This window comes from Hemitrygon akajei, chromosome 7 (assembly GCF_048418815.1).
Source record: "Hemitrygon akajei chromosome 7, sHemAka1.3, whole genome shotgun sequence".
NCBI classification, from domain to species: Eukaryota; Metazoa; Chordata; class Chondrichthyes; order Myliobatiformes; family Dasyatidae; genus Hemitrygon; species Hemitrygon akajei.
In genome coordinates this window covers 7,014,873-7,038,790 of record NC_133130.1, presented here as the reverse complement: position 1 = coordinate 7,038,790, position 23,918 = coordinate 7,014,873, and positions in this window count along the sequence as shown.

Sequence of the window (23,918 nt, the reverse complement as noted above, 5' to 3'; positions counted from 1 at the left end):
CTTCAGTCTGTTGCTGTTATCATAAGACTGGGAATTCCATTCTCTCCCAGGCCCAAAAGGTTGGGTTGATTATTGGCACGCAGTGCACAACAGACATGTGACTGTCACTTTGTATAATCCATATGTGTGGATTTGTTGGAGTATCCTGTGGTACCGCTTTTGTTCACCCATACCTGGAATCAGAATGTTATGTGGTAGCCACTTGAAGGCGATATTTCTGCGACTGTCAGCTGGTGATATTTCTAAGTGGATTTTGGAACAACTTGACGGACAAGTTCTTCAACGGCTGCTATTTCGTTTTACCAAAGTGGAAACTGTGGAATTTAATGTAATCGCCTTCTCTCTACATCATCTACAAATCTCTCTCCCATCATTTATTTTGAGGATTATTGAACTTTACATAGAACATAGAATAGTACAGCACATTACAGGCCCTTCGGCCCACAATGTTGTGCTGACTCTCAAACCCTGCCTCACATATAACCGCCACCTTAAATTCCTCCATATACTTGTCTAGTAGTGTCTTAAACTTCACTAGTGTATCTGCCCCCACCACTGACTCAGGCAGTGCATTCCATGCACCAACCACTCTCTGAGTGAAAAACCTTCCTCTAATATCCCCCTTGAACTTCCCTCCCCTTAACTTAAAGTCATGTCCTCTAGTACTGAGCAGTGGTGCCCTGGGGAAGAGAGGCTGGCTGTCCACTCTGTCTATTCATCTTAATATTTTGTACACCTCTATCATCACTCCTCTCATCCTCCTTCTCTCCAAAGAGTAAAGCCCTAGCTCCCTTAATCTCTGATCATAATCCATACTCTCTAAACGAGGCGGCATCCTGGTAAATCTCCTCTGTACCCTTTCCAATGCTTCCACATCCTCCCTATAGTGAGGCGACCAGAACTGGACACAGTACTCCAAGTGTGGTTAACTAGAGTTTTATAGAGCTGCATCATTACATCGCATCTCTTAAACTCTATTCCTCGACTTATGAAAGCTAACACCACATAAGATTTCTTTACTACCCTATCTACCTGTGAGACAACTTTCAGTGATCTGTGGACATGTACCCCAAGATCCCTCTGCTCCTCCACACTACCAAGTATCCTGCCATTTACTTTTTACTCTGCCTTGCAGTTTGTCCTTCCAAAGTGCACCACCTCACACTTCTCCAGGTTGAACTCCATCTGCCACTGCTCAGCCCACTTCTGCATCCTATCAATGTCTCTCTGCAATCTTCAACAATCCTCTACACTATCCACAACACTACCAACCTTTGTGTCATCTGCAAACTTGCCAACCCACCCTTCTACCCCCACTTACAGGTCGTTAACAAAAATCACAAAAAGGAGAGGTCCCAGAACAGATCCTTGTGGGACACCACTAGTCACAACCCTCCAATCTGAATGTACTCCCTCCACCACAACCCTCTGCCTTCTGCAGGCAAGCCAATTCTGAACCCACCTGGCCAAACTTCCCGGGATCCCATGCCTTCTGACTTTCTGAATAAGCCTACCATGTGTAACCTTGTCAGATGCCTTACTAAAATCCATGTAGATCACATCCACTGCACTACCCTCATCTATATGCCTGGTCACCTCCTCAAAGAACTCTATCAGGCTTGTTAGGCACAATCCGCCCTTCACAAAGCCATGCTGACTGTCCCTGATCAGACCATGATTCTCTAAATGTCCATAGATCCTATCTCTAAGAATCTTTTCCAACAGTTTCCCACCACAGACGTAGGGCTCACTGGTCTCTAATTACCCGGACTATCCCTACTACCTTTTTCGAACAAGGGGACAACATTCACCTCCCTCCAATCCTCCGGTACCATTCTTGTGGACAGTGAGGTCATAAAGAACCTAGCCTGAGGCTCAGCAATCTCTTCCCTCACCTTGTGGAGCAGCCTGGGGAATATTCTGTCAGGCCCTGGGGACTTATCCGTCCTAATGTATTTTAACAACCCAACACCTCCTCGCCCTTAATATCAACATGTTCCAGAACATCAACCTCACTCATATTGTCCTCACTGTCATCAAGTTCCCTCTCATTAGTGAATACAGAAGAGAAGTATTTATTGAGGATCTCGCTCACTTCCACAGCCTCCAGGCACATCTTCCCACTTTTATTTCTAATCGGTCCTATCTTTCCTCCTGTCATCCTTTTATTCTTCACATAATTGAAGAATGCCTTGGGGTTTTCCTTTACCCTACTCGCCAAGGCCTTCTCATAACCCCTTTTTGCTCTTCTCAGCCCCTTCTTAAGCTCCTTTCTTGCTACCCTATATTCCTCAATAGACCCATCTGATCATTGTTTCCTAAACCTCATGTATGTTGCCTTCTTCCACCTGACTAGATTTTCCACTTCACTTGTCACCCATGGTTCCTTCACCCTACCATTCTTTATCTCCCTCACCGGGACAAATTTATCCCTAACATCCTGCAAGATATCCCTATATACCAACGACATGTCCATAGTACATTTCCCTCCAAAAACATCATCCCAATTCACACCCGCAATTTCTAGCCTTATAGCCTCATAATTTGCCCTTCCCCAATTAAAAATTTTCCTGTCCTCTCTGATTCTATCCTTTTCCATGATAATGCTAAAGGTCAGGGAGCAGTGATCACTGTCCCCCAGATGCTCACCCACTGACAGATCTGTGACCTGACCCGGTTCGTTACCTAATACTAGATCTAGTATGGCATTCCCCCTAGTCGGCCTGTCAACATACTGTGACAGGAATCCATCCTGGACACACTTAACAAACTCTGCCCCATCTAAACCCTTGGAACTAATCAAGTGCCAATCAATATTAGGGAAGTTAAAGTCACCCATGATAACAAACCTGTTATTTTTTGCACCTTTCCAAAATCTGCCTCCCAATCTGCTCCTCGGTATCTCTGCTGCTACCAGGGGGCCTATAGAATACACCCAGTAGAGTAGCTGCTCCCTTCCTGTTCCTGACTTCCACCCATACTGACTCAAAAGAGAATTCTGCTACATTACCCACCATTTCTGTAGTGTAATAGTATCTCTGACCAGTAATGCCACACTTTTCCCCTCCCCCCCCCATCCCTTTTAAAGCACTGAAATCCAGGAATATTGAGAATCCATTCCTGCCCTGGTGCTAGCCAAGTCTCCGTAATGGCCAGTACATCATATTTGCATATATGTATCCAAGCTCTCAGTTCATCACCCTTGTTCCTGATTCTTCTTGCATTGAAGTACACACACTTTAGCCCTTCTACCTTACTACATTTATACCCTTTATTCTGCTGCTCTTTCCTCAAAGCCTCTTTATATGTTAGATCTGGCTTTACTCCATGCAATTCTTTCACTGCTCTATCGCTCCGGGTCCCATCCCCCTTGCAAATTAGTTTAAACCCTCCCGAACCATGCTAGCAAACCTACCAGCAAGGATATTGCTCCCCCTCGAGTTCAGGTGCAACCCATCAAATCTGAATAGGACCCACCTTCCCCAGAAGAGATCCCAATGGTCCAAAAATCTAAAACCCTGTCCCCTGCACCACCTCCTCAGCCACGCATTCAACTGCCATATCCTCCAATTCTTACCATCACTATCACGTAATACTGGCAGCAATCCTGAGAACGCCACCCTTGAGGTCCTGTTCTTCAGCCTTCTGCCTAGTTCCCGAAACTCACACTTCAGGACCTCATCCCTCTTCCTGCCTATGTCGTTGGTCCCAACATGTATCACGACTTCTGGTTGCTTTCCCTCTCATACCATGATGTCATCCACCCGGTCAGAGACATCCCGGACCCTGGCACCTGGGAAGCAACAAACCATGCGGGTTTCCTTCTCACGTCCACAAAATCTCCTGACTGTTCCCTTGACTATAGAGTCTCCAATGATGACAGCTCTCTTCTCTCCGTCCCATCCTTCTGCACCACAGGGTCAGACTCAGAGCCAGTGGCCCTACCACCATGGCTCACACCTGGTCGGTCGTCCTCACCAATGACATCCAGGACGGTAAACTTATTATTCAGGGGAATGGCTACAGGGGTGCTCTGCACTACCTGTCTACTCTCCTTCGCTTTCCCCCCTCGGACTGTCACCCAACGACTTGCTTCCGGCAGCCTAGGTGCGACTACCTCCCTGTAGATCTCATCTATGACTGCCTCATTCTCCTTATGAGGTGAAGGTCATCCAGTTGCTGCTCCAGATTCCTCACACGGTCTTCCAGATCGCCCAGCTGTGAGCACTTCTGGCAGATGTGACTCTGCGGGAGAGGGGAGTTCCCCCAAGACTGCCAAGATGTCTTACCATCTTAAGACTTAAAGAACTATTTATGAGCTTGATAGTTTGGGGAACACCCACACATATAATACACATATATGCCTAACACTGGTAACTTCTGTTTATCTCGTTTAAGTTTCTGCCACTAAGTTTTTTACTACTCAGGGTAAAAGAGAGGTGAGACTGCACAAGCATGTGATGTCAGCCAGTAGAGCATGAAAGGTTTAAAAAAAAGGCAGCCATATCCAGCGGGCAGCGGAGTGAGAGGCAGCAGAGTGACAGGACATTGACACAACAGGCTTAGGTTGTAATGGGACAAGGCGAGGTAGATTTAAGTGTGTTAATTGTGGAAAGGAGGAAGTATATGTGTGAGGCCAGTTTTCTGTGCTCAGTGTCAGATGTGGGTGTGGGGCTTCTCAGCCTCCTGGATGACCATATCTGCACCAGGTGTGTTGTTTTGCAGCTCCTGAGGGACCAAGTTAGGGAACTGGAGATGCAGCTCGATGACCTTTGCCTGGTCAGGGGAAGTTAGGTGATAGAAAGGAGTTATAGGCAGGTGGTCACACTAGAGCCACCGGAGACAGACAAGTGAGTCACAGTCAGGAGGGGGAAGGAAAGAGTCAGGTACTAGAGAGTACCCCTGTGGCTGTTCCCCTTGACAATAAGTACTCATCTTTGAATACTGTTGGGGGGTACAGCCTACCTGGGGGAAGCGGCAGTGGCCGTGCCTCCAGCACAGAGTCTGGCCCTGTGGCTCAGAAGGGTAGGGAAGGGAAGAGGAAGGCAGTAATGATAGGGAACAATAGTTATGGATTCAGACAGGCAATTCTGTGGACGGAGGAAAGAAACACGGATGGTAGATTGCCTCCCAGGTGCCAACGTCCAGGATGTTTCAGATTGCGTCCAAGATATCCTGCGGTGGGAGGGAGAACAGCCAGAGGTTGTGGTACATATTGGTACCAATGACATAGGTAGGAAAAGGGAAGAGGTCCTGAAAAAAGATTACAGGGAGTTAGGAAGGAAGTTGAGAAGCAGGACTGCAAAGGTAGTAATCTCGGGATTACTGCCTGTGCCACATGACAGTGAGTATAGAAATAGGATAAGGTGGAGGATAAATGCATGGCTGAGGGACTGCAGCAGGGGGCAGGGATTGAGATTTCTGGATTATTGGGACCTCTCTTGGGCCAGGTGTGGCACAAAAAGGACAGGTTGCACTTGAATCTGAGGGGGACCAATATCCTGGCAGGGAGGATTGCTAAGGCTAATGGGAAGAGTTTCAACTAGAATTGTTGAGGGGTGGGAACCAAACTGAAGAGACTGGGGAAGAGGAGGTTGGCTCACAAATAGAGAAAGCTTGTAGAAAGTGTGAGAGGGTGTATAGGCAGGTGATAGAGAAGGGACGCACTCAGACCGAAGGATTGAGATGTGTCTATTTTAATGCAAGGAGTGTTGTGAATAAAACGAATGAGCTTAGGATGTGGATCAGTACTTGGAGCTATGATGTTGGAGCCATAACAGAGACTTGTAGGCTCAGTGACAGGATTGGTTACTTCAAGTGCTGGGGTTTATATGTTTCAGAAAGGACAGGGAGGGAGGCAAATGAGGTGGAGGCATGGCACTGTTGATCTGAGACAGTGTCAGGCAGCAAATTGGAGGCTTAATTTGAAAATAGATGTTCTCAGGGAAAAGAATGGAAGAAATGTGGCAAATATTTAGGGGATATTTGTGTAGAATTCCATATAGATACGTTCCAATGAGACAGGGATGTTATGGTAGGGTGCAGGAACTCTGTTGTACAAAGGCTGTAATAAGTTTAGTCAAGAAGAAAAGAATAGCTTACAAAAGGTTCAGAGAGCCAGGTAATGTTAGAGAACTAGAAGATTATAAGGCTAATAGGAAGGAGCTTAAGAAGGTGATAAGGAGAGCCAGAAAGGGCCATGATAAGGCCTAGGCGGGCAGGATTAAGGAAAACCCCAAGGAATTCTACAAGTATGTGAAGAGCAAGAGGATAAGATGTGAAAGAATAGGACCTATTATGTGTGACAGTGGGAAAATGTGACTGGAACTGGAGTAAATAGGAGAGATACTTAATGAATACTTCGGCATTCACTATGGAAAAAGTTGTTGGTGATTGTAGTGATGAGTTGCAGCAGACTGCAAAACTTGAGCATGTAGAAATTAAGAAAGAGTATGTGCTGCTGGTTTTTGGAAAGCATCAAGTTGGTTAAGTCACCGGGACTGGATGAGAAGTACCCCAGGCTACTGTGGGAGGTGAGGGAGGAGATTGCTGGTGATGATCTTTGCATCATCAATGGGGATGGGAGAGGTTCTGGAGTATTGGAGGGTTGCGGATGTTGTTCCTTTATTCAAGAAAGGGAGTAGAGATAGCCCAGGAAATTATAGACCAGTGAGTCTTACCTCAGTGTTTGGTAAGTTGATGGAGAAGATCCTGAGAGGACGGATTTATGAACATTTGGAGAGGCATAATATGATTAGGAATAGTCAGCATGGCTTTGTCAAAGGCAGGTCCTACCTTACGAAACTGATTGAATTTTTCTGAGGATGTGACTAAACACCTTCATGAAGGAAGAGCAGTAGATGTTGTATATGGATTTCAGCAAGGCATTTGATAAGGTACCCCATGCAAGGCTTATTGAGAAAGTAAGGAGGCATGGGATACAAGTGGATATTTTTTGTGGATCCAGAACTGGCTTGCCCACAGAAGGCAAAGAGTGGCTGCAGACAGGTCATATTCTGCATGGATGTGGGTCACCAGTGGTGTGCCTCAGGGATCTGTTCTGGGACACTTGCTCTTCGTGATTTTTATAAATGACCTGGATGAGGAAGTGGAGGGATGGGTTAGTAAGTTTGCTGATGACACAAAGGTTGGAGCTGTTGTGGATAGTGTGGAGGGCTGTCAGATGTTACAGCGGGACATTGATAGGATGCAAAACTGGGCTGAGTGGCAGATGGAGTTCAATCCAGATAAGTATGAAGTGGTTCATTTTGATAGGTCAAATATGATGGCAGAATACATTATAGTATTAACGTTAAGACTCTTGGCAGTGTGGAGGATCAGAGGGATCTTGGGGTCTGAGTCCATTGGACGCTCAATGCAGCTGCGCAGGTTGACTCTGTGGTTAAGAAGGCATATGGTGTATTGACCTTTATCAATTTTGAAATTGAATTTAGGAGCCGAGAGTTAATGCTTCAGCTATATAGGACCCTGGTCAGACCCCACTTGGAGAACTGTGCTCAGTTCTGGTCACCTCACTACAGGAGGGATGTGGAACCCATAGAAAGTGTGCAGAGGAGATTTACAAGGATGTTGCCTCGAATGGGAAGCATGCCATATGAAAATAGGTTGAGTGAACTCGGCCTTTTCTCCTTGGAGTAACGGACAATGTGAGGTGACCTGATAGTGGTGTACAGTATAAGATGATGAGAGGCATTGATCGTGTGGATAGTCAGAGGCTATTTCCCAGGACTGAAATGGTTACCACAAGTGGACACAGGTTTAAGGTGCTGGCCAGTAGGTACAGAGGAGATGTCAGGGGTAAACACAAAGTGCACTGCAGATGCTGCTGTCAAATCAAGACGTACAAAAAAGCTGGATGAACTCAACAGGTCCAGCAGCATCCATTGAAAGAAGCAGTCAACGTTTCAGGTCAAAACCCTTCATCAGGACTAAAGAAGGAGGGGGCAGGGGTCCTATAAAGAAGGTGGGGAGAGGGTGTAAAACCAAACAGAGGAAAGATGAAGGGGTGCGGGAGGAGAAGCAGGGAGGGCATAGGCAGGAGAGGTGAAGAAGGAATCTAAGGGGAAAGCACTATGGGTAGTAGAAAAAGGCAGAGTCATGAGAGGTGATGGGCAGCTAGAAGAGGAGACAGAGTAGAGGTGGGATGGGGAAGGGAGACGGTACCCAGACGGTAGATGTCAGGGGTAAGCTTTTTACTCAGAGAGTGGTGAGTGTGTGGAATGGGTTGCTGGCAATGGTGGTGGAGACGGATACGATAGGGTCTTTTAAGATACTTTTAAATAGGTACATGGAGTTAAGTAAAATAGAGGGCTATAGGTAAGCCTCGTAATTTCTAATGTAGGGACATGTTCGGCACAACTTAGTGGGCCGAAGGACCTGTATTGTGCTGTAGGTTTTCTATGTTTCTATATTGAGAAGATATGAATAAAGATAATGGTTTTAACATTATAACCTGACTCAATTTTTGATCTATTGCTACTGGTACTTAACAAGTGCCCAAAGGATCATTGGGAACCCGAGTCACCCCAACCACAATCTATTCCAGCTGCTACCATCCAGAAAATGGTACTGCTGTATAAAAGCCAGGACCAAGAGTCTCCGGGACAGCTTCTTCCACCGGGCCATCAGACTGATTAACTTTTTTTAATCAAAATATACTTTATTCAAAAAAAAATTATATACAATAAACCATTCAATGACTTTCAGTCCTTTACAAATGTTTCTATTACATTACATTTCCACACTTTTCGCCACCCACGTGGCACTCTGGTACTTCATATTTATATACAGTTGTTCAGAGGTATACACCCCGCACCCCCACCCCTCAACTCCCGTGGGAGAAGAACCCTAGCCTGTGGTCCTTCCCCACCGGGCCCTTGCGGTGGCTGCACCAAGTTTCCATGTGTCCCTCAGCACGTACTCCTGCAGCCGAGAATGTGCCAGTCGGCAGCACTCCCCCGTGGACATCTCCGTGTGCTGGTAGACCATCAAGTTTCGGGCCGACCAAAGAGTGTCTTTCACCGAGTTGATGATCTGCCAGCAGCACTGGATGTTGGTCTTGGTGTGCATCCCCGGGAACAGCCCGTAGATCAGAGAGTCCTCTGTTACACAGCTGCTGGGGATGAACCTCGACATTGTCCCTTCCATCCTCCTCAACACCTTCTCCACGAACTCACAGTGTGCAAATTGGTGGGTCACCAACTCCTCCTCACTGCATGGGCAGAGGGCTGTGGAGGTGACGTTCCGGGCGTACAGGAGGGATCGGACTGGGAGGGCCCCTTTCACCGCCAGTCAGGCGAGGTCTTGGTGCCTGTTGGTGAGGTCTGGCGATGAGGCACTTTGCCAGATGAACTGGACAGCCTGCTCAGGGAACCACCCCACTGTGTCCATCACGTCCTTCTCCTGCAGTGCCTGCAGGACCTTACGTGCTGACCACTGCCTGATGGCCCTGTGGTCAAAGGTGTTGACCTGAAAGAACTTCTCTATGAAGGACAGGTATGGCAGCAATGACCAGCTGACAGGGGTGTTGTGCGGGAAAGTGGCCAGACCCATCCTTCGTAGCCAGGGCGACAGGTAGAACCTGGGCACATAGTAGTACTTGGTGCTCACATACCTGGGATCCACACACAACCTGATGCAGCCACACACGAAGCTGGCCATCAGGGTGAGGGCGACATTGGGAGCGTTTTTGCCCCTGTTGTCCAGGGACTTATGCATGGTGGTCCATCTTATTCGCTACATCTTGGATCTCCAGACGAATCTGAAGATGGCTCGGGTGACTTCCGAGCTGAAGGAGTGGGGGACTGGCCACACCTGCGTCAAGTACAGCAGCCCTGAGAGCACCTCACACCTGATGAACAGGTTCTTGCCCGCTATCGACATGGAGCGACCTCCCCACAGTCTCAGTTTCTTTTTAAGCTTGGCAGTCTGCTCCTGCCAGTTCTTGTTGCACGCCTCGGCCCCTCCGAACCAGATCCCCAACACCTTCACGTGATCAGCCCTGATACATTGACTGTTCTATTTATTGTAAATTATTATAAATTACTGTAATGCACATTTGACATTCAGATGGAGACATAACATAAAGATTTTTACTCATGTATGTGAAGGATGTAAGAAATAAAGTCAATTCTATTCAGTTGTTCCAGTTCCTTCCCATGTTCTAAATACGTAAGGCCTGGGGTTAATAAGTTATGCACATGCTATTTTGGCATTGGAACAGTTGCAGGCTGCCTCTAGCACCACCTCAGCTCTACTGGTTGCTGACGCAAATGACGGATGCACATTATGAAGGAACAGATGGAATACAAAATTAAGATAGCCAATTATATAACAGAAGCTAGCCAACAGATTAACAGAAATTCCTTCAGATACATAAAGTATAAAAGCGAGGTGAGAGTGGATATTGGATCACTGGAAAATTATGCTGGAGAGGTAGTAATCGGAGAGAAAGAAATGGCAAACGAACTGTATAAGTATTTTGCATTAGTCTTCACTGCGGAAGACACACACCTGCTTTCCATCAGCAACTGCAGGATAAAGACCCTGTGATCACAACAAGGAGCTGCCAGTTCAATTGTCAATTCCAGTGTGATTAACCTCGTTTCATGGTTCTTATGACTGCCAGTTCTGAGTCTCTCATCGCTCCTGGATATCGATTCCACGCTCACTACGTCAATAACACCTCCCAACTCTGCCTCCGCACCCGTGTTCTGTACTTGGCTTCATCTACTGCCACGCTTGTGTAACAGAACTAACTGGCCATAATGAACCCAGCGGACACGGATGCCGTACAACAGGCCCTTGCCAGTCAGGGCTACGTACCAGATGCCTACGACCAACTACTTAGGGAGCTCACGGAAAGCCTTTGGACACTGTCCACGAATGTACGGAAAGCCAGTGAGCAGCTGGACCGAGTTTCCACTTCCCTTTCTCCATCCCCTCCAAGAATCCCGACTACCCAAACCGCACTGCTCGGGATGGCGTCGCCCCTGGGATCAGCAACACAGTCCCCTCGAGAGCCATACGTCCCCGAGTCCGAACACTACACTGGGGACCTAGGGAGATGCCGGGCTTTCCTGTTACAATGCTCTCTGGTCTTTGAGCTACAGCCACATACCTACACTTCAAATAAATCCAAGATTGCATACATCATGGGGCTGTTACGAGGGGATGCCTTGGTTTGGGCAACCGCAATATGGGATAACCGACCAGAGGTCCATTCCTCCTTCCCCTCCTTTGATGCTGAAATGAGGAAGGTCTTCGAACAACCCATTCACGGTAAGGATGCCACTAAACGCTTGCTGACTTTGTCAGGTTTCGCGCAGCGTAGCAATGTATTCCATCGAGTTCCGAACCTTAACCGCAGATGCAGGGTGGAATGATGAGGCCCCATGGGAGTTGTTTCGACAGGGCCTCTCAGACAAGATAAAGGATGAACTGACAGCGAGGGACAACACTGACTGCCTGGACTCTGATCTCGCTAGACACTAGGTTAGATTATCGACTTCAAGAGCGGCTGAGAGAAACAACCAGTCGCTCCGCTCCTTTTTGATGTCCACGGTCCATCTTATCAGTCCCAGCGAATCTCCCTTCCCTAGCCACTCCAAGTGTACCTCCTGCTCTGACCATCCCCACCAGCCTGGGAATGGAACCGATGCAGCTGGGGCGGAACTGGCTCTCCCCGGCCGAACGACTTTAGTGGAGCAGAGTAGGGGATTGTTTCTATTGCGGCCAGCCAGGACATTTCTGGGATACCTGCCCTCAGTAGCCAAAAGGGAGGGCTCACCAGTGAAAAAGGGTGTTCTGGTGAGCCAGACGATACTCCCTTCAGCCCCCCAGACTCGATGCAGATCCCGGCTACCGTGAATTACCAACGACAGTCTCTGTCCCTATCCGCTTTTGTCGATTCCAGTGCTGAGGGCAAGCTGCTGGATGAAGACATAGCCTCCCAGACTGGAATACCTCGCGAGCCGCTAACAAGCCCCCTGAAGGCCTGGGCCCTGGATGGAAAACTGCTGGCTCAGGTGACCGGATCCTATCCGGCAACCATTGGGAGGAGGTATGATTCAGTCTCATTTGTTCACCTCAAGCCCCGGTATTTCTAGGGTACCCATGACTGACCCAACACAATCCCCACATCGACTGTTCTACCTGGAGGATAGCCAAATAGGGCCAGTCTTACCACGCCAACTGTCTGCCCCATCTCCCAGGGAAGCTACCGCGACCACACCTGTCCCGATCACTCAATTTGTCCCGAGTCCCCACAGAATACCATGACCTGGAATCAGTATTCAGTAAACAATGGGCCCTTTCCCTGCCTCTGCACCTCCCATATGATTGTGCCGTCGACATTCTCCTCAGGGCCTCGCTACCCAGAAATCACCTTTTTAACCTATCCAGACCAGAGAGAGAGGCCATGGAGAAGTACATCAGCGAGTGCCTCGCGGCGGGCATTACCAGACTTTTATCTTCCCCGGTAGGCGCCGGTTTCTTCTTTGTAGAAAAGAAGGACAGGTCGCTTCGTCCTTGTATTGATTACAGAGGCCTAATCAGTATAACAGTTAAGAATAAGTACCCTGTACCCCTCATTAGTTCGGCTTTTGAACCACTGCATGGAGCGAGCATTTTCTAAAAGCTGGACCTTTGTAATGCCTACCATCTAGTCAGGATGAGGGAGGGGGAAGTGGAAGACGGCCTTTAATACACCTCTGGGCCACTTTGAATATTTGCTCATGCTATTTGGCCTCACCAATGCTCCCACTGTTTTTTAAGCCCTCATTAATAATGTACTGAGGGACTTTATTAATCGGTTCATATTCGTTTACCTCGATGATATCCTAATATTTTCTAGCACCTCCCCAAGAACATGTTCACCATGTCCGTCAAGTCCTCCAGAGACTGGGAAAACCAATTATTTGTGAAGGTTGAGAAATGTGAGTTCCACATTCCTTCAGTCAGCTTCCTGGGTTATATCATTCAGAACGGGCAGGTGAGAGCAGACCCCAAGAAGATCCGGGCAGTGGAAGAATGGCCTAGGCCCACAACCCGCAAACAACTTCAACGATTCCTGAGATTTGCCAATTTCTACAGCCGATTTATCATAGACTACAGTCGAGTGGCGGCCCCCTTTACTCGGCTTACCTCGCCTACTACCCTCTTCTGTTCAGACTCTGAAGCTGACTAGGTGTTCATCGACCTGAAGAGGCATTTCACCACCACTCCCATCCTGGTCCATCCGGACCCAGCCCGTCAATTCATTGTCGAGGTGGACGCCTCTGACTCCGGGATAGGAGCAATCCTGTCCCAGTGATCACGTTCAGACGGAAAGCTTCACCCCTGCACCTTCTATTCTCGCTGACTATCCGAGTGGAATTACGACGTGGGGAATCGGGCATTCCTGGCAGTCAAACTAGCATTGGAAGAATGGAGTCACAGCTGGAGGTGGCAGAACAACTGTTTGTGGTATAGACTGATCATGAAAATCTGAGGTATATTCAGACCGTCAAATGTTTGAACTCCCGCCAGGCCCATTGGTCATTATTTTTTGGATGGTTCAAGTTTTCCCTCACATACCATCCAGGGTCTAAAAACGGGAAGCCGGATGCACTCTCCCACCAATATGACTAAAAGGAGAACAATTGCAGCCCAGGGACTATCCTTCCACCATCCTGCGTGGTGGCCACCCTCACTTTGGAGATCGAGTCCAAAGTAAAAGAAGCCCAACGGGATGACCCCGACCCTGGCAATGGACCCAGTGATCACCTGTATGTGCCCATTTCTGTCAGGCCTCACGTTCTCCAATGGGGGCACACGTGTCGGTTCGCCTGCCACCCCGGCAGTGATCGGACCTTAGCACTCCTGAGATAACACTGCCCAACAAGACGACGGCGCAACGCAGCTTGCAGCGGCCACTCCAGAGCTGATTATCTGTTATTTGTGAAGTGGGGTGCCGTGCGCGATCATAATCGATTGAAAATGGACGTGGGAGCACGGAGGAACATCGGGAAATCTCCAGGAAGACCTTCTTCGTTGCTGCTGCTGCTGTGAGATCCGGGACTCTGCTGGGAAGAACAGGCCCGCAGTCCTCGGGGTCGCATTGCCGATGGCCGTTGGCGGGGCCATCTTAATACACTTGGCAGAGGATGGTGCTCGGAGAAGCTGTGCCAGAGGGGATGGTCGTCGGCTGGGAGGTTCGACAGACACGGAGTCTGCTGCGGTCAGGTCGATTTCATTGTGTGCTGCGTCTGCGAGGCTGAGTCGGGCGGCGCCATGTAAGTCCATAGCGGGGGTATTCCCTTCTGCCCCTGGCGTGGGATGGCGAGTCTGTAAGGACCCTGGGGACTTGTGGAAACTGTGTGGTGATTTCTTTTGAACTTATAGTCCTTTAACATCTTTGGACTATTTTTACTGTGCCCATGGTCTGTTTTTTTTTTATCAATTATGCTATTGTTTGCACTGTTGTAACTATGTGGTTTTGTGCAGGTCTTGTAGCTTTACTTTTTGGTCTTGTTTGTCTGGTGGATTTGGAGCTCCTTTCTGGGGAACGCATTAAGATGGCAGTGCGATATTAATATGCAGCAGCCTCTCCGGACTCTGGATTGGGGATTGTCAAATGTTATATGGATTTTCTGGTGTAGCCTGTTTTGTCATATGCTTATGTGATATCATTCTGGAGGAACGTTGTCTCATTTTTTAACTGCATTGCATCTGTGGTTTCTAAATGACAATAAACTGAATCTGAATCCGAATCTGGTGGCCATCCGTGGAGATGGATCCCTTTCCTATGTCTCGGTATCTTCCACCTGTGCCTGGGGAAAAGCCTCTCATCGGACACCTGCAGGGTTACTTCATCCTCTACCTGTCCCTGGTTGTCCCTGGTCACACATCACCCTAGACTTCATCACCAGTCTACCCCCTTCACATGAGAACACCACCGTACTCACAGTGGTAGACCGGTTCTCCAAGGTAGTGCACATCGTAGCCTTCCCTAAATTCCCTTCCTCTCAAGAAACCGCAGATCTTCTCGTCCGCCATGTCTTCCAACTCCACAGATTCCCTGCAGACATCGTCTTTGATTGAGGTCCCCAGTTCATCTCGCGGGTATGGAAGACCAAGCCTTAGGTGCATTGGTCAGTCTGTCATCCGGCTTCTGCCCCCAGACGAACGGGCAGACGGAACGGGTCAACCAAGACCTGGAGACGATGCCACGTTGTGTAACTGCAAACAACCCGTCAACCTGGAGCGACCACCTCCTGTGGGTTGAGTAAGCCCACAACTCTCTGGTGAGCTGTGCCATTGGGAGGTCTCCGTTTGAGGGCTCCCTTGGGTACCAACCCCCCCTCTTCCCCGCGCAACAAGAGGAGATTGTGGTACCATTGGTTCTGGACCATATCGATCGGTGCCTTAAGGTTTGGGAGGAGACACGCACGGCCCTACTCAGATCAGCAAAACACATTAAGAAGACGGCCAACCGACACCGGACTCTTGCGCCTCAGTACCAACTGGGGCAGATGGTGTGGCTTTCATTCAAGGACATGCCGCTCAAGAACAAGCATAGGAAATGCACCCCTCGCTTCCTGGGACCATTCAAGGTCGAAAATGTTATCAATCCCACAAAGGTCCGCCTAAAACTGCCAAGATCTATGCGCATCCACCCAACTTTTCACGTTTCCCAGTTAAAGCCAATCTCCGTCAGCCCGTTGTGTTCCACGGCTGAGACTCCCCCACCTGCCCGTGTCATCGACAACCATCCGGCATACACCATTCGAAGACTACTGGATGTGCACTGTAGGGGCAGGAGTTTCCAATAACTGGTAGATTGGGAAGCGTATGGTCCAGAAGAGCGTTCCTGGGTCCCCCACTCCTTCATCCTAGACCCTTCCCTCATCAAGGATTTTCATCTGGACGATCCAGACAGGCCTGGAGGTTCCCGTTGTGAGAGATGTACTGTCATGGTCCCATCTGGCAATTCCCCATTAGCTCTTTAACTGGGCCCTAACCCCCTTGCCTGATTTCCAATCATTCCCAATTCAGCAAATTACACACACCTGCTTCCTGTCAGGAACTGCAGGATAAAGACTCTGGAAACACAGCAAGGAACTACGAGTTCATTGGTAGACTCCAGTGTGAGTAACCTCGTTTCATGGTTCTTCGTACTGCCAGTTGAAAGTCTAGGATGGCTCCTGGATACTGATTCCACGCTCGCTACGTCAATAACACCTCCGGACTCTGCCTCAGCGCCCATGTTCTGCACTTCGGTTCGTGCACCGCCATGCTCGTGTAACAATTCCCGAACCTAGTGATTCTTGAAGATGATTAATAATGTCTCCACCATCTCTTCAGCCACCTCTTTCAAAATACTGGGGTGCAACCATCTAGTCCACGTGACTTAGCTATCTTCAGGCTTTTCTGCTTTCCAAACACCTTCTCCTAAGTAGTAGCAATTACACTCAATTCTGTCCACTGACATTCTCACTGCTGATGTCTTCCATAGCGGAGATGGACGCCAAGTAGTAAATTCATCCGCTATTTCTTTGACCCAATTACTACATCTACAATGTCATTTTCCACTGGCCCAATATCCACTCTCATCTCTCTACGCTTTATATACCTAAATTACTCTGTACCTCTTTTATATTATTGGATTGTTTACCTTCATATTTCATCTCTTCGGTCTTTATGGCTTTTTAAATAATTTTCTGCTGGTTTTTAAAAGCTTCACAATTCTCTATCTTCCCACTAATTTTTGTGAAATTATGTGCCCTATTTTCAGCCTTTATCTTGTTTCTAACATCTTTTCTGAGCCATGGTCGCCCCATCTATTCATCTCTGAAATGTATCTTTCCTGCTTCTTCCCAATTTCTCCATGAACCACCAGAATTGCTGTTCTGTCATCATCCCTGCTTAAGCCCCCTTCTATACAACTTTGAATAGTTCATCTCTCATGCCTCTGTAATCCCATTTTCTCCATTGTAATACTAATACATTTGATTTTATCTTCTCCTTCTTAAACTGCAAGATGATTTGTATCACATTATGATCACTGTTTCCTAAGAGTTCCTTCAGCTAACACTTATCAGATTTGGGTCACATTACACCCATTCGAGAAGTCCCTTATTCCTTGTTGACTCAATCACGAGCTGCTCTAAAAAAACATGTCCCAGGCTTTCTCAAAGTCCCACTCCTGGGATCCAGAACCAAACTGGATCTTTGCCAATCTGTCAGTTCCTCCAGTTGAATTCTGTCTTTTTGTGTGTTTCCCCCTAGCTGTCAGTCTGGTTTTCTATTACCATGTGCTCCTGTCCCTGCTACTGCTCTACTCCAGCCCCCGTATTACTGAGTACTCCGTCTCTCACCTGTTTCTCATTATTACCTGTATTGCTGCCACCTGTGTCCAGTGTGCTCCGCCTATCATCTGCGTCTCTGTTTATTGCTCTGTGTAGTTCAGTCCTGTGTTTTCACCTGTTTGTTGCCAGTGAATTTTCCTGAGCCTTTCCAGCATTTGTATCTGTACTCTGTCTGTCTGAATATTGACTCTGCCTGTTTCCTGATTTTGGTTTTCAAATTTCTCTGGATGTTTTGATCTCTGCCTGAACTTTGACGCCGACTTTGTTTGCACCTCGGGATTAGTTACTCAATTAATATCACTGTGTGCACAGTACTGGGTCTGCGATTGGATCCCTGCTCCAGTGCCTTGACACAATCCATCTGTACATGGAAATCCCTCATGGTTATCACAACAATGCCCTTTTTATGAGTTTTTCATCTCTTGTTGCCTACATGGATTCTACATCTTCTGATCCTACAACAATACGTTTAGTATTGAGGTGAATGCAGCTATTAAAAAAAATCCAAAATCACATATTTCAATTTCATTGTACCATCTCCATTCTCTATCTCCTCAATGAAGAATGTCTGATCTCCAAACCTTTGGCCAACAAAGATAGAGATTGATTTTTTGTTTGCGATGTTCTGTAGTTCAAAACATATAAAAAAAAATTCCACTAATTTTCAGGTATAAGCACACTTTGAATCTTGAGCTAGACATCACATTCTTCTTGTTACTTGCATGACTGTCAGTTAATTTGTTGACGTTGTCACACATCATGTTGCTTGGTGAACAATGGCATGTAAAAGGGCAAATATCCCAGTATTTCATTCAGAGTACAGTCCATTTAAGGACATCTGCTCTAGTACAGGGGCTTCACATAACAGTTTACATAAGAATTTCTAACAAAATCTGTCTACTTTTTGGTTCAACATGAGTTATATATTCATGCTAAATGCTCATGACTGCAGTGAATGCCTTGGATATTCACTATATATGGTTGTGCCCAAGGGAGTATTCAAGAAGAGAGGGGCCTTGTTTACAAGTAACAGGATCCCTAAATGTAGCAGCAGAGATAGATAGGATGAGGAAGAATCCAAGGGGAATCTTGCCCCCATTAGCCAGGTTACTTTAGTGTAACTGCAGGGAAATTTTAATGTAACATTTCATTTTAAATAAATAAGCCACAACTGGAGTATTATGACCATTTCTCATCTCCACACAAGAGGAGAGATATGATTGCAGTGGGGAGGATCAATAGCTTTTGCTATGACAGAGTGTTTCAGTTATGAAGACACTTGGGATCGATCAAGATTACCTTTATTCAAGGAGAGGAAGCTGAAGAGAGTCTGGATATACATGTCAAGAAGATTGAGAGGCCTAGGTAAGTTCAGCATAGAGTTTCACTTTTAATTGAGTAGTCAATGATCCAAGGGCACAGCTTTAAGGTTGGGGTGATTTGAAAGAGAAACTATCAATCAGAGAATGGTTGCAATCAGGAACCCAACTGAGTGTATGGTGGACAATACACAGGTGTACTTGTAATTAATATTTGAATCAGGACTTGAAGTACTGCCTCATAGGGCAACTTCTGTAATCGGGCTAGTGTGATGATATCGTGTGTTGCCCATATTCCTCGTGGGCTTATCCATGAGCTTCTCTGAAAAGCCATCTTGTTGGCACGTCACAAACCCCACCTGTAGGGATTCAACATCAACCTGATTTTACCAATCTACCTGTACATTGAAACCTCACATAATATTGCCCTTTTGACATGCTTTTCTAACTGTGCTTATTCTGTAAACTGTATAACAACTTCAGCCTGTTTTTCATCATCCATTTTGATTTTGTCCCCTTTTACATTGCAACTCATCTCTTTGATTGCTATGTTACACTATTATCAATCTATCCTTGTTTGCAGTCTCGGCACACATTGCGCCTGTTTGTAAACCAATGCTTTGTTTTCAGACCTATCACTTCAGTCCACTTCCTCCTATCAGATTACTTTAAAACCTCCACAAAAGCTCTGAAGAAGCTGCTCACAAGGATGTTGGTCCCCACATATTGAAGTACAACCTGTCCCTTTTGTACGGGTCATAATTTTGCAAGAAGAGATCCCAAATGCTCCTGAAATCTGAACAACTGCTTCCTATACAAGTTCCTCAGCCATGCATTTATCTGCCCATTGTTTATATTATTCACCTCAGTGGTGCACAGCATTGGTAGGTATCGAGCTCCCTAAAATCTCTCTTCAGGAGCTCCTTTCCTTCCTTACCAATGCCATTGGTGCCAATATGTACAAGTCTTCTGGATGTTTATCCTCCCAGGTCTGAGACATCCTTGACCCTGGCATCTGGCTGTCTCTATCGAGTCTACAGAATCTCATCTCTATTCCTCAAACTATGGAAGCTCCTATCACTTCAGAAGTCCTCTTCACCTCTCTCTTGTGAGCCATAGTGCCAGATTCTGGACGTGGAACTTGGTCACTGCGCCTTACCCGGGTAGGTCGTCCTCCACAGCAGTATCCAAAACGGTATATGTATTGTGGAGATAAATGGCTACTGGAGTACTCTGTACTGATTGCACATTTTCCTTCCTTGTCCTGATGTTCACACTGTTACCTGCCTCCCATAACCAAGCAGAGACTATCTCCCTGTAGCTCCTATGTATCATTTTGTTTGTCTCCCTAATGAGCTGAATATCATCAAGCTGCATCTCCAGTTCCTTAACACATTATTTGAGGAGCTGCAGATCAATGCACTTGCTGCAGTTGTGGTTATCTGGGAGACTGTAGGTCCCACAGAATTCCCAAATTTTACACAATTAACATAACACTGTATCTGGAGTAATTCTTACTGCTCTAAAGTGCCCTAACAGATAAGGAATGAAGAATAAAGAAGATGAAACTTACCAGATACTTACCTTGACTAAGCCTGAACTTGCCCAAGCCTGATGAGCCAAAGCCAAAACTTTCCTACTGTTACGTACCCGTGGGTATCTTGTACTTGTCACGTGACAGTGGTGTTGAAGCTATACTGGACTTAAGGTGGTGGTCTTGTGATGGTGGAGTGACGTCATTTTCCCGCCAGTAGAGGTCATGTGACAGTTTTTTTTTACAGGGCATAAAAGGAGGACCCCTCCCTGTGAGGAGGGGAAGTTCGTGGCTAGATTTGCCATTTTGACTCCATGCCACTGCGTGCTCCAATATTATGACGCAGTTTGGTTGAAAGATGGAGTTTTATTTAATGCCTAAAGTTTAAAAGGTCATTGCCAGCAGTTTCTTTATAATACTGCCAGTTAAAAATCAGTGGAGAGTGAAGATCGGAGTTCGGGAGTTAAAAGATCGAGGGAAGTCAATTTCGACGGTGAAACACGTTCGACCTTGTTTGATCCTCATTCGGAGGGAATTCGTTAGCTGTGCTCTTGTTAATTCCTGCGAAATATAGCAGAAAACATTGGGTACAGTTTTGTAAAGGAAAGGTCAGTGCCTTTAAGCCGTTTCATTCTCATCTTCATAAATTCTTCGGGGAAAAGTATAGTTTGACCGGGAACCACAACAACACAATGTGAAAGACAATTTAAATCGTCTAAAAAGTCTCTCCTTTAACGGACTGTAAGCATTTTGTACTTTTGCAGTACTACTTTGAAGAACTGTTTTTGCAACATCGTTTTAAGGACTGTTTAAGCTTTATTACTTTAAGAACTGTTTAAGCTGCCGCACAGCAGCTGATTTCCGGTTACGTTAGTTGTTTGTTTACTTTTGGGGGTTTGTTTTTCAGTGTTTAATAAACGTTTTGTTTGTTATTAAAAAGACACCTGTCTCACTCATATATTTATTGTTGCTGAATCCGTAACATAAATATAGGGGCTGCATCCGGGGTGAATCATTTTTGAGTTTAAATGCTTGTTAAATTTTGAATCGGTGTTTTGGAAAAGGGGAATACTCGATTCTTTTGTTTGATTGGCTTGTGAGTGGTATTCGTCAACAATGAATATTGATGAGTTTCTGGCTTCGCCAGATGCGGAGTTGTTAGCGAAGGCGAAAAAAAAAACTGAGGTGTCAGAGCTAGCTAGTAGATTGCAACTTAAAGGTATTTTGAAGTCTACATCAAAGGCTCTAATAGAGTGAAAAATCGCGTCACACTATGTAGATTCGGGTGATTTTGATGAATCGATTTTATAGTCGTTTCCAATAATTAATACAGAGATGCAGTTGCAAATCGAAAAAATGAAGTTGGAACAAAGAGAAGCAGAATTGGAGCGTTGTAGGTTAGAAGCTGATAATAAAAAAAAGGGAATTTGAATACGCGATGGCGGAATTAAGGTCTGAGAATCAGTCTTCTGGTTCCAGAAAACCGTTTGTTGCTAGTCAAGAAATTAAATTGGTCCCTCCATTTAGTGAAACAGAATTGGAAAGATATTTCCAACATTCTTAAACAATTGCTCAGATTTCAGAGTGGCCAAAAGATAAATGGTCAGCGTTGTTACAAAGTGTAATTAAAAGCAAAGCACAACAAGTTTATACAGCTTTAACTGCTGCGCAAGCACTTGATTATGATATTGTGAAACAGCAGATTTTGAAAGCATACAAATTGGTCCCAGAAGCGTATAGGGAAAGATTCAGAAGTTTGAAGAAGTCTGTGGAAAAAACTTATGTGGAATTTGCCTATGATAAAGCTGTGTGTTTTGAGAGATGGGTTTCCTCTAAAAATGTAAATGGGGTCTATAATACATTGAAAGAGCTGATTTTAATGGAGGAATTTAAAAGAAGCATCCCTGTTGACGTAAGGACCTACTTAAATGAGAGGGATACTGATACATTGCAGGACTCTGCTAGATTAGCTAATGAGTATGTTTTAATCCATAAGAATAAATTTCCTCAAGGCAGAATTTTTAAGAGGAAAAATAACAGAGACTCAAAGTAAATCAGAAATTAAGTCAGAGGTTAATGAGAAAGGTAAGGAGGAAGGAAAACCTGTGAAGGAAAGACCGTTTGGTCCTATTTGTAACTATTGTAAGAAACCTGGCCATGTAATAGCTAACTGTTTCCGATTAAAAAAGAAAGAGAAGGAAGCAGTCCCAGATGCTTGTGTGCAACATACTGAAGCACCTGTAAAATTACAGGGTTCGATAAACATAAATGAGGTTTTGTTAGAGTCTGACCAAGTTAAAAAGGGATATGATCATTTTATAACTGAAGGGGTTGTATCCTTGAAAGAAGGATCTACTCCGGTGCCAATAAAAATCCTTAGGGATAGTGAAGCTTCTCAATCACAGATTTTAGACAATGTATTGAAGTTTAATGAAGAGTCTGATACTGGTGAGGTAAATTATATACGAGGTGTTGGGAGTGATTTTATGCCTGTACATTTGCATAAAGTAAATTTAAACTCATGGTTAGTTACAGGATTTGTTAAAGTAGGACTACAGCCTAGCTTACCTGTGAAGGACATTTCTTTATTGTTAGGTAATGCCTTGGCAGGTGTACAAGTTTTTCCTGGAGTGCATTTGACAATGGAGTCAGAGGAACCAGAGATGAATTCTAACACAGATTCTTCCTGTGTTGTGACTAGAGCTATGGCTAAAAAGATTGATGCGCAGAATGAAGTTGCTACTCATGACTGTTCAACTCAGGATTCGAGTTTTGAGGATGTGTCAGAGACTTTCTTACCTTCATTGTTTGAACAAGATTCTTGGAGTAAGTCTGACTATGAAGATTTATCTCTGTCTCGGAAGGAGATGATAGCAGAGCAGAATAGAGACCCTGAGATTATAAAATTAAGAGAACAAGTTCTACCAGATAGTGAAATTGAGAAGGTGCCAGTAGGATATTACTTGGAAAAAGGAGTGTTGATGAGGAAGTGGAGGTCACCTACAATTACTGCAAGTAATGAATGGAATATTGTTTACCAGGTAGTTGTCCCTGAAGTTTATCGAAATGAGATTTTGACTTTAGGTCATAGTGTGCCCTTAGGTGGACATCAAGGGATACAGAAAACTGTGGACAAGATGTTAAAACATTTTTACTGGCCTGGTCTAGGAAAAGATATGGCAATGTTTTGTAAAACGTGCCATACTTGTCAAATTGTGAGTAAACCAAATCAAGTTACACCGTGGCTCCATTACAACCTATTCCAGCATTCGGTGAACCTTTTTCTAAAGTTATTATAGATTGTGTCAGTCCATTACCAAAAACAAAAACTGGTTATCAGTACTTGTTGACTATCATGTGTACTTCATCTAGGTTTCCAGAGGCAGTACCACTTAGGAATATAACAGCTAAAACTGTGACAAAGGCTCTTATAAAATTCTTTACTTATTTTGGATTACCTAAGGAAATACAAACTGATCAAGGCAGTAATTTTATGTCTGGATTGTTTCAACAGATAGTTTATAAATTGGGAGCTAAGCAAATCACTTCGTCTGCATACCATCCAGAATCGCAAGGTGCCTTGGAGAGGTTCCATTCTACCCTCAAGAATATGATTAGGACATATTGTGTGGAAAATGAAAGTGATTGGGATGAGGGTATAAACTTACTTTTATTTGTAGTAAGGGAATCAGTACA